Below are 11,631 nucleotides of genomic sequence, written 5' to 3'. Positions count from 1 at the left end.
GGCACAAACTCTGGTCAACTGCTGGTCCCTGCGGACTGTACTTGTATTTATTCTGCAAATCACTTAACAAATGCAATATTTGCCCAGAGAATAAGTGGAAACGTTTATGAAATTACCAAATAATTTGTTGAAATTTGTTATAAATTGCATCTGCACCACGCAACAGCTCCAATTTGCCGATTTGTGTAATTTCCATTGTGCAAATGGATTTAATGGTATTATTAATTGTTTCTTTGTGAGTAATATTCATTTAAGAGTCAAGTTATTCCATTAGTTAGCAATTTTGTGAGTAATTTTATGGGTTATAGCTACACTTTATAGAGCGGAGTTCTGTTGTTTTTATCAACAATTTTGTGGATATTTTTTAGCGCAGAGTTCTATGGCTTTTATCATCAATTCTATGAATATTTTTTAGAGCGGAGATTTTGTGGATATTTTTGTAACGCTAACAAGCCCGAATATTTTTTCATTATTGGCCCTCTCTTATTGCCTTTCGATGTTGGGTGTTTCTTTGACGCGGCTTAATTAATTAAATACATGTTGCCTCCTCCTCTCTCTCTCTCTCTCTTATTATTAACTCGAATACTGAAAACTGTCAACTCATTGGGAAATCATTTGTCAAAATATAAATCGATGTTCCCCCCCCCCCGACAAAACTTACATAATCATCCCACAAAGCAACAACAAAGCGAAGAACATTCCGTTCCGCCTTGCCACCTTATCGATATTCAAGAATCGTTTTCCAAAATACACACAAAAAATAAACGAATAATAATCAAAATACAACAAAAATATGAAAAAAGGGGCAAAGATGATACAAAAAACTGGTGGAAAAAAAAAAGAGTGAAGGAACATTTTTTTGGTACAAGTAAAATTAAAATATGAATAACGCAATCTTTTCTCACATGGCTAAGCATTTTGGTATCCAACGGGGCAACCCGCTGTCAAACAGGTAAGCAGCTAGAGCCAGGGCCAGGGCCAGTGCAGAGTCCAGGGTCTGAGGTCTCAGTTCTGACCCAACCGCTCCTTGTTGTTCATTCGGGGGAGTGTCCATTGTTCGGTTTTTTGTTCTTTTTTGGAGCTGTCATGCATAATAAAATTCCAATATATTTGACCGTACGTACGTACGCCTTTGCCTTCGCCTTCGCCTTGTCTTGTCTTCGTTTCTCCTTCTCCGATTGCGGATCCTTATCAAACACGAAAAGTGACGTGAGCCTCCTCCAACTCCATCTCCATATCCCACTCAAAACTTCGTAGCCGAAACGTAGAAGATGAGACACAGGACAGTCCGCACACACCCATAGGAAAGTGTTGGGTTTTATTGGCCAACGGGCATTTGATGCTCCAGCAAGTCCGATGATGACACTGACCCACTGAAGAGTCAAGACCAAGCCCAGGTTCGGCTTGAGGTCCCCAGGCAATAGCAAGGTGAGACAGACGCCTCACTCAATTGGCAACATCTTTCGGCTCATTCCGGAAATATGCGATTGCCTTTGGGCGGAAAACTGACTTGAAGAATAACTCAAGTTTATAAGCAAAACTTTTGTGGTTTCAGATAGTGCAGGAAATTATGGTTCTAAAGCTCTAAAAATGCTAACAAATGTTGATTATAATCACATCTTTTCGATACCAGTTACCCATTATCCATCCATCACTCACCCTTGTTTGTGCAGGGTTCAAATAAATAAATGTATAACTATGATGATGGTCGATGGTGACATTGTTTAACCCTTTGTCACTTCCATTGACAGTTCAATAATGCGTCATTTGGTGTGCAATGAGGGAGCTGGAACTCACTGACAGCAGGAGAGGGAGATGGGACTCTTTGACAGCAAGAGCTGGGACACCGTTTAGAAGAGGGGAAGCTGTGACTCTCTTGACACGAAGAGGGTACACTGCTGTCACATCAAACTGGACAGCGGGAAGACTTGAAACTGCCAGCAGGTATCAAGAAGCAGCTTCGGGATGGGTTAAAGATGAGTTAACACGTGCAGAATGAAACTGAGAAAGATTATTGGGCAGCTTAGTTGGGTTTACGATTGTAAGTATGTAAAGGGTTTAAGGTGCTTAAGGAATATTTAATTAATTGAGGGGAATCAGTGACTAAACCGAAGCCAATTGCTAAGGTGAATTCATAAATTACAAGAACTAACTTTGTAGCGATACGAAAGGAGCTATCTCTACTGATCCATCGAAGAGCAACATAGAAACCATCGAAAGAGCATTCCCACTTCTCGCTACCTTCTAGTCGCAGTTCTCCCCCACACTTTTTGGCTTTTGTGCGGTCCGTTCTTGGCCTTCTTCCTGGCATTTATTGGCTTGTTGGCTGCACTCCTCGCAGTTCTCTTTCCGAGTCTCTGTCTCTGTCGCTTGTCGCCTGTCGGATGTCACATTAAACTCGCATTATTTGATTGAAATAATTTCTGCGTTTATCGTTGTGAGGGCCGGCAACAACCACTTCCACCGCTGAGTCTCCTCTGCTGTTATTTTGATGCATGTTGCAGCCGTGTGGATAAGGCGGGTAGGATAAGGAGACATCGTCGCAGACGACGAATTTTAATGACTTTAGGCGGACTCGTTGGCAGCTTCTTTATGCCCCGTGTGATAAATGGCTGGTGCTTATGGAGCCCAAATGCCATTTAATTGATTCATCAGCGTTTCATTATTGATTAGCAACGATTTTTGGTTTTTTGGGTTTTGGGTTACTGATGCGAAGACCCCCCACCATTGGGGGTGCAGCCATTGAGGGTTGGGCTTGGGTCAGACTGCTGCACCTGCCACTGGCCCGTTCCCCCTGTCTGTCGTCAAACTCATTTGCGGCAGACTCTAATTTAACATTTCTCATTTTACGAGTTCAACGAAAAATCTATAAAAATAAAAACAAAACAACAAAAATAAAACTCTTTAAATGGAACTCTCCCGCTGTCATTTTATTTGCGACAAATAAACAAATAACAAATTTTCTATATATTTAAGTGAAATGAGGAAGAGAGAGAGAGAGAGGGGAGAGAGCGGGAGAGACCAGACAGAGGGAACCGAGCGGAAACCTAATTGAAAGAAGCCACGCAAATTGAGTTAACCAAGCGGAAAACCAGGCCATTAAATTCCAACTCTGAAGTGTGGGAGTGCGGGTCACAACATGGACATGGACTTGAAACATTCGTACTCCATGTTGGACATGAAAGTGTGGAACGGAACCCAACTCGAGCTTCGATTCGATTCGTTTCATTTCGTTTCATTTCAATCCCATTCGATTTATGGCATTTTGCAATTGTGTGGCAATTTAATAGCAATTTGCTGCCCGAAAAAATTCAACAACGAACACTTTTTGACGAAATGCAATTGGAAAATTGTCACGGCTTGACGAGCGATCAACCACCCAAACTCCAACTGTCCGCACAACGGTAACAATGGTAACGACACGACAACCATACGACCAGAGAGAGAGAGAGAGAGAGAGAGTGAAAGAGAGAGCACTGGCAACAATCACTTGTCATGTGCCCTGACAAACTATTTCGATTCAGAAATCGAAAGTTGCAATGACATGCGACAACTGGTGGGCAGCACAATCAACCAACGGCATCCTGTCCTGCGGCGGTAGAATGATTTGGGGGCTGTACCTTATATCCACTTCAATCTGATTTATTATGGATTGGTTGGCAAAGTGTAGGATGGGTGTTTTGATAAGCTTTATCGCTCATTTTCGAGTATTCGATTTGATGTATTTCCTGCCACTTATCCCACACAAATATCTGTCTCCCCCCTCTCTAACTCTCCCTCCTTTTGCTTGCACAACTTGGCAAAAGCTCCTACCTAGCAGCTACTTTCCGAGATAACTTAGCCGACGACGAACAGCGAAACATTAAGATAAAAAGATAATGTAAAAACAAGAGAGAAAGAGAGTGAGAGAGAAGTAGTGTAACGGCAGCAGTCGAAGAGCAAATGCTCTTAAAAAAAGCAAAAGTAAGAGTACTCATTCAGGGGAATATGCGAGTATGAAGCCTTTTAATAATTAATTCTTGTATTAGTTGAGTTTATAGTTATCTTTTTGTATCCTCTGTGAGAGTATCATCTACAACAGCAGAAAGGCAAAACGCACGCACACAAAAAGTAGGCGCGATAAATTATTAAGTGAGTGTGACGAGGCCCAAAAGCTTCTTCTACCTGCCTGCCTGCCGTCTGCCGCTTGTCACGCGCTTTCGCTCTCCTGCCGCGCTCTCCCTCTTTTTTTTCTCCGTCTGCCAGCTTACGCGTCATCCTCCTGTGTCGTGGATTTTGTCACCCAAACAAGGCGGCGCAGCAGACGCTTGTCGCGCTGCGCTTATCTCTCCGATGACGCGAGTTATTTTGCTTTATTTTACTTTGCCTCCCTTCCCCCGGTTAACTGTGGTAGCCAACAACTTCATTTGTGATTTATTTTGTATGCCCTTTAAAAGTGCGCGAAGGAGTTCGAGGGGTTCAAGTTTGCGTCGCAACTATCAGCAAAAAAATACTTTGACTCGCTGAAAGTTCTGCCAACTAACGCTATACAAATAATTCTTATGATCTTCCAAATCTTAATCTCAGCACCAGGGTACCTCACTGTCGTTGCCACTCCCTTGCTGCTTTTTTGTTCCTGTGTGGAATAGTTGCAAAGATTTATGCAGCCTGCGGAGTTGCTTAATTTATAAAATGAGTGGAGAAAAAAATTAACTTGCGTTGATAATAAATCAATTTCCTGCCTACACATTAAATTATACAGTTAATAATAAGCCAAGCCAACATTTGGCTGGGGCCCACGTCTCAGTCTGCGGCTGGACTGGCTCTGACTCTGCGTCTGTCCTGTCCACGTCCACGTCCACAGACTCTGAAACTGGTACCCGATCATGACTGCCTGCTCTGCTCCTCTGGCTCCTCTTCTGTCCTTGCTGGGGCCTGCTCTTTATCTCACAAATCCATTTGCATCTCATCAAGTTTTGGCTTAACACTCAACTCGATGCGAGCGACTCGTTCGATTGGGTTCTGGTTTCGGATTCGGTTTCGGCTTTTTTTTGTTGGCGTGTCTTTGCCAATTTGTTGCCAGTTTGAACAAATTTCCTGCCAACGTTGGGGCCACGCAATTTGTTCACATGTGCTTAGGATCATCATCAAGTCCGTCTAAATAATACTCGCAGTATGTGGGGGCTATGAGATGTAAACCTGTTGGCAAATTTCCACAACAACATTGTTAACACAACATCTTTAAAGATCGTTGGGGGATAAGTCTAAGAATTTTGCACGAGCAGCGGGCACAACTTTCCAGCACTAATTGCTGCTGGCAAACAGATTCGTTTCTAGCTGGAATTTTGAGATAAATTAATAGCGTACAAAATGTTATGGCATTCCATCTTTAAAGAGGTTTGCCCAGCCCATCCTTTTGCCGCCTTGGGGGTGGCCCCCATTTCGCGTCTTAGCCGCTTAATGCACACTCGGCTCGGTCCTTTTTTAATTAAAAACTTGCAGACTGCTTAATTTTGTTTGCCCAAATCCCGGGACAACAATGAAACTTTTTTTCTGTTTCGCTCCAAACTGCCTAAGAGGCAGTCGTCCGACTCTTCCACAAATCCTTCCCAAGTGTGCCTCGAGTGAGAGCTTTTCAATTTGAGCAAGGTACAAGTGCCACACAGAAGTGGCCCAGGATGAGGTTGAGGATTTTTTTTGTTTACACTTTCAACGTTTCAGCATTTCCCCTCAACGTTTCCGAAACTACTTACGATGCCTTGAACTTCATTTCCTGGATCGGGACCTTTCTGGCCTTTGGCCATAAATCATTGCTGCCTCAAAAGAAAGGCGGAAAGGGGGGTAAAACCAAGCAACAACAAAATACAAATAAAAATAAAAAGGTAGAGTTGAACATTATTTTCTTTTCTTTTTGTGTGTTTGTTGATATGAAAAACCCAAAGGCGTGCAACAAGTTTTGAGTTTGTTTTCATCTTTTGCAGACGAAAATAATACAGAGCCCGCCCAGCTGCTGCTGCTGCTGCTGCTGCTGCCACCGCCTTCGGCTGCTTTATTATTAACCAAGGTAAATAGCAAAAGGGCTAACACACAGTGAAAAAAGGTAAGGAACCGCTCGAGCTTGAGTGTCCTTCTCCTCGTCGTCGTCGTCGTCGTTGCTGAGGATATTAATGAGTTTTGGCGTTAAAATTAATTGCATTCTGGAACTTTGAGAAAGATTTCCATTTCAATGCTGGCCAAGTGGCGGGGTCCTGTGTTGGCTGTCCTTTCGAGGTTTAGCAAAAGCAGCGGCACTGACCAGAAAAGGACGATAGTTTCCGCAGCACTCAGCATGGAGGCAAGGGTTCTTTCTGCCCTCTCTTCACTTTAGAGGGGAAGCTGACACAGCAGGCGGGTCTTAATATTTAACATAAAACCGAAAAATGAAATGAAATGCGACAAGTCTCCAGTCTCCACTCCACTGTCCATGAACTGAACTGAATGTCCCTGCTCCTTTGCCGAATGGCGGATGATGGCAAAACCTTTGTCAAGCCCTCAAAGGACATTTCCAGAGGGTTGAGAGGGTACGAGGCTTTGGCCTAATGAGCTGCTCGGTAAATAACTTTGCTTTTAATGGGACTGCATGGCGGGCGGGGAGTCTCAAAGACAAAGTTATGACAGTCAAAGAATATTTTGAAAATATATTAAAATTTCAGCTACCTTTGTTTTGTTTATGGAAAAGTGAGTGAAGTAAAGTCTGGCATTAGTCATTATGTCAACTGAAGATCCACTTAATTTCCAGCCAAAGATCACAACACAATTTCCACTCTTCAACTCTGCATAATAAACTGCGCAAAAATTCCAGCCAACATGTCTGAACACACTTTTGGCAAAGTACTCGCTGGGCCATATCCATGTCCCATCTATGGCGCTTATGTCCGCCGCATCCTTGTTTATCATTTATGTTATATGCCAAACTTAATGAAAGGGCCGAGCCGAAACGTGTAAAGTGCTTTTGGTGTCTGCTCGATGGCCACACACACACACACGGACATTATAATGAAATGGCCCCCCCTCATGTTAGGGCTAACAAAAATCTCATCAGGGTTGGGCAGGGGTACTCGAGTCTTTGTCTCTGGCTCACTCTCTCTCCCCCTCTCTGGTCATCAGCATAATTTAAATGCTTTTTAATTTCGAGGCAGCTAAAGTGCAACAACATCAAAACATTTGACAGGCACGGGGCAGCGTGGTAACCCTGGTTAGGCCCTGACACTCCACCAGTCCTACCCCTACCCCTACCGCTACTCCATAGTTAACGCAGAAATGAGCTGGGGGGAGAGAGCCACTAGGCCGTGGCTTTTTAAGTGGACTTTTGTTGCCGCCGCTGCTGCTGTCGCGTTTCTCATTACAAAAGCTGAATCAATATTAAATTTATTTTAACAAGGAGCGGGCCCAGGATAGGGCTGTGGGGCAGTGTTGGAGTTTTGTTTGCTGCGGTTGTTTGTTTCATAATTTCCACCAAAATGAGGGCGTGGGGGTGGTTGTGCCAGAGACCTCAATAAACAATTCTTTGAATGGGGGTGTCTGTCGGCCGGTGTGTGCTTAACGATTATTAGCTAAGCCCGTGGGGGAATCAAAGACAATGGAAATGGTGGCTTTAGTTCTAGTTCAAGTGGAGGAACTAGTTCGATGGGGAACCGCTTTTGGCGCTCATAAAGCAGTGCTGCACATACTCAAGCAGTGTTACTCATCCTCAAGCAGTGCTGCACATCTAAAACAGCTCTAAAAGTGTTGTAAAGCGCCACTTAAAGATCATTTGATCATCAATTTAATATTTCTTTTGTATTTTAAAATATTTTTGTTTCAATAACTTCAATTACGAATATTAAAATAAAATCTATTAGATAAAAATCAGTGTTGCACAGCTCTAACAGTGTTGTAAAGCGACAAAAGAGAATTTTAGATACATGCAATTATTGAACGTTTTTTCTTTCAAAAAATAAAATCTATTAGATCGAAAAAAGCTGCTCACATCTCATCTCATCTCAAACTTATTTACTTTTGGCAACCAAGCATTTCATTTCAGCTGCTCGAATGTACTATTTCAGCTTCCATAGTAATTCACACAAATCTGATGGCCATCAGGTAAATGGTGCAGACCCAGGGCCCAGAACCATACCCTATCTCCCATATCCCATATCCCCGCTAAAATCACTCCTCGATCCCTCTGCGGACTTCAGCTCCAACTCCCGACTCTCTCCAATGCTTACACCGTAATGCCTGCATATAAATTGGCTCACGTTTCCTTGGCTTTGAGGATTATTACACTTAAATTAGCAACTTGGGAGCTCTGTGCGTGCAATACGCTAGAAACAGAATGAGTGGCGGGATGGCGGGAGGCAACATTGCATAAAACATGCGTTTCGGGGGTTGCTCTCGACCATCCCATTCCCCCCCCCCATGCCACTGTGATGTTTACGTGCCTCGGCAACGACTCTGCCCCCAACTCTGGAGCATCTCTCTAGCACTCGTATCTGTATCTTTGCCTGTGCCTGGGCTTGCTCTCCCCGAAAATCTGACAAAAATCAAATTGTTGCCATTTTTACGCATTTCATTTAATTTGAAGAACGTCCGGGTCCGAAACACCTGTGGGACAGGGACCGAGACTGGGGTGTGGAGCGCTTTAAGTGCCACATTTGACGTTTTATGGGAGAAAATTATGGCTGGCACTGTACCGGACTCGTACGAGGGGAGGTGAGGTGTCTGCCCGTCTGTGTGTGCTCAAGTAATGAGAAAATTTTTAGACGCTTTTGTTTAGCTTAAATTAGCTCAAGTGATGAGTTTTCCTTTTTTTGGGGCATGAAATGGGTGTGTTGGGTAGTCATAGACAAACACTTTTTCCACTTATGCAGATAACCATCGGAGTTTCCACTTTCCATCCAGCAGAAACTTCAATCCATAGACGACTGCCACTGACACTTCAAGCTCCATTTGGTTGCATTAATTGAAGTTTTTCCGTGGCACAAAAGGGAACACTTTGATGTCAATGCTACGCTGGTCGCTTTGGACGCTTTTAATTAATTTTCTTTTACATTTTTTGTTCGACTTCGATTGCGTTGCAAACTCCAACAATATCTGTGTTGACTTGTACTCGATTTTTACATTAATCTGAAGCCAGCAAACGGTCGAGTCGAGTCGAGTCGAGTGTTGCCATCAAACGATTTTTAATTTCATTTCTCTCTGCGGTGCGAGTCTCTCCCTTCCTTGTTGTTGTCTCTACCGTCCCCTGCTCTGAAGTGGAATGCAATTTGTAACAGAGACATTGTTAGCATTGATCCCAGCCACGACTTTTGTGGTCAATAATGAGAAATTCCTTTGGCTGCGCTTTGTAATCATCGAATGAATGAAACGACAAAAAAAAAAGAAAATCCCTGCGCAAAAACAAAGCAAAGTATTTGCACTCAATTCAATTAAGTAATGGCCAAAAGCAAAGCAAAAACGGGAAAGTTCTTTAGTTCTCTTTTTTTGTGTATCAAATAATTTGAATTCCTGACATTGCCTTGGGTCTGCCCCTGTGCCTGCCTCATCCTCATATGACATGTGCACGAGTGAGTTTCTTGTGTCCCATCTACACCACTCAGGAAACTCCTCCTTCTTCGCCATTCAGGGAGTTCCTCCTTGTGTTCTCTCGTCTTTGGGTATCCCAGGAGTGTCATAGACTTGAGCATACAAAACACTTTTGGGCTGACTGTTGTTTTTCCAGGCATTTTCCAACGCCCTTTGTTTGGGTCTTGGCTCAAGTTTTTGGTTTTATTTTGACGCTTTGCCTAAACGTCAGTTACATGTGCATAAAGTTATAAGTTAAGTCCACTTCAACGGCCATGGAGTGCGAGTCAGGCACCCCGCAGGAGACAACCGAGAATGGCAAATGATTGCCAGTGAGTAAAAGGAGGAGCTACAGAGCTAAAGCCATTAACAGTATTAAAATGTGGGATTTTATAGGGGGACTTCATTTAATATAGATCAAATATGAGCTGGCAATTTTTGTGATTTGAGTGATTTTTCCTGTGCCTAGAGCTATCAGAAGATGGAAGCAACTGGAGAGCTCTTCCTTACTTAATCTTAAACCATATAAGCCTTTGCTTTGTTTAAATATTTAAGAAGAATTAAGAACTATTCATTGAAATGAAGTTAATTCCGCACTAAGTCCTCTTCCACTCCTGAATGCCTTGAACTTCTTCGTATATTTAAGTTACCTACAGAAAATGTGCCCATCTTTGAGGACATTTCGCATTCAACTTTCACTTAGCTCTTAGTTCGAACTCCTGGCACACATTTTAGCTGAATCTAATTAGCCTTTCCAGCTCATCTATTGGCTTACATTGTCTTTACTTTTACCTTTACACAAATCGCTAAATTTCCGTTCAACTTTCTTCATCAGCGATTTGTCGCCTAATTGTTTGAACAATTAAATCATTAAAATGTTCAATGGGCAAATAAATTCTTTTGTCTTTCGAGGTTGAAATCTATTTGTTGGGGTCTCCCCACACCGTTTGTTGGTGTGGGGGGGGGGCTCCTTCAAATTCCTTGTTTGTCCGCAAACTTTTAATCAAATTAAGTCAGCAGCAAAGCCGGAAATGTAGCTGGCACAAAGGTGGACTTCGGACATGTGGCTTTGACGGTTTTGCAGGCAAAACTTTTGGCCTGTCAACTGGCGGCAATTGGTGTCGACAAGTGGCGCTGTGGGTAGTCCCCCATTTGCCATCTTAAGCTGCGGCTCTGCCTACCCTCTCCCTGTTTGGAAGCCGCACAAATGCTCAATTAATAGAAGTCCGTTCGTTGACTTAATGAAATGCTGAAGGAATTTGAGGCAGGCATAAGGACAAGAGCCGTGGATCATGTGGCTTAGGGAGAGGCTAAACCGGGTTCGGTCTGCTGGCTGCTGGCTGTTGGCTAATTGAATCAAAGCAAATGTCCTGCCTCTCTGTGTCCTTGGTGTTGTTGTGCTGTGCCACACGCGTTGGGTCTTAATTGCAAAATTGGAAAGCATACTTTTGGGCGTGCCAGCGGCTGTCAAAGACATTCAATAAGGGGCAACTCACGTGCACTCTCCTCGCTCTCGCTTTGTCCCCACTTTTCGCCCACTTCTTTACCCACTTCTCTCCTCTCCATTGCTCTACCGTGTAAAGTGGACAGACAACAACCCTTTTGCCCCCACCCCCCCTTGTAAGTGCTGAAACGGTAAAAACAATTAATATTATGACCTGCAGGCACATTATCTACCAAACGGTCTAACGGTAACGCCAACCCCCCGCCACGTTCTGCCGTGCTGCTGGGCTGCTGCTGGCTGCCTGCTCCCCCATCATTTATCTGTGTTTGTGTGTGTGTGTGTGTGTGTGTTGTTTGCCTATCGCCTGTCACTGACAACAGAGCAAAAAGGGAGGAGGCTTGCGCCTGTCAGTGCAGAGAGGCTAGTCAGAGAGGGTGCGACTGGAGCACAGGGATTCCCCGGCTTGCCTTTTAAATGTCGAGAGTCTGCTCTCTGTTTCTCTGCCTTTGGTGTCCTTGTTTTTTGCTGCTGATGCTGCTGTTTGTTGGCTTAGAATCTCCTTAATTATGCACTTGTTTACTTAACACTAAAATGCGCTTAAAGGGTTCCTGGGGAAATAGACTGGA

This window comes from Drosophila guanche, unplaced genomic scaffold (assembly GCF_900245975.1).
Source record: "Drosophila guanche unplaced genomic scaffold, DGUA_6, whole genome shotgun sequence".
Classification (NCBI taxonomy): domain Eukaryota; kingdom Metazoa; phylum Arthropoda; class Insecta; order Diptera; family Drosophilidae; genus Drosophila; species Drosophila guanche.
This window is presented reverse-complemented; position numbering follows the sequence as displayed.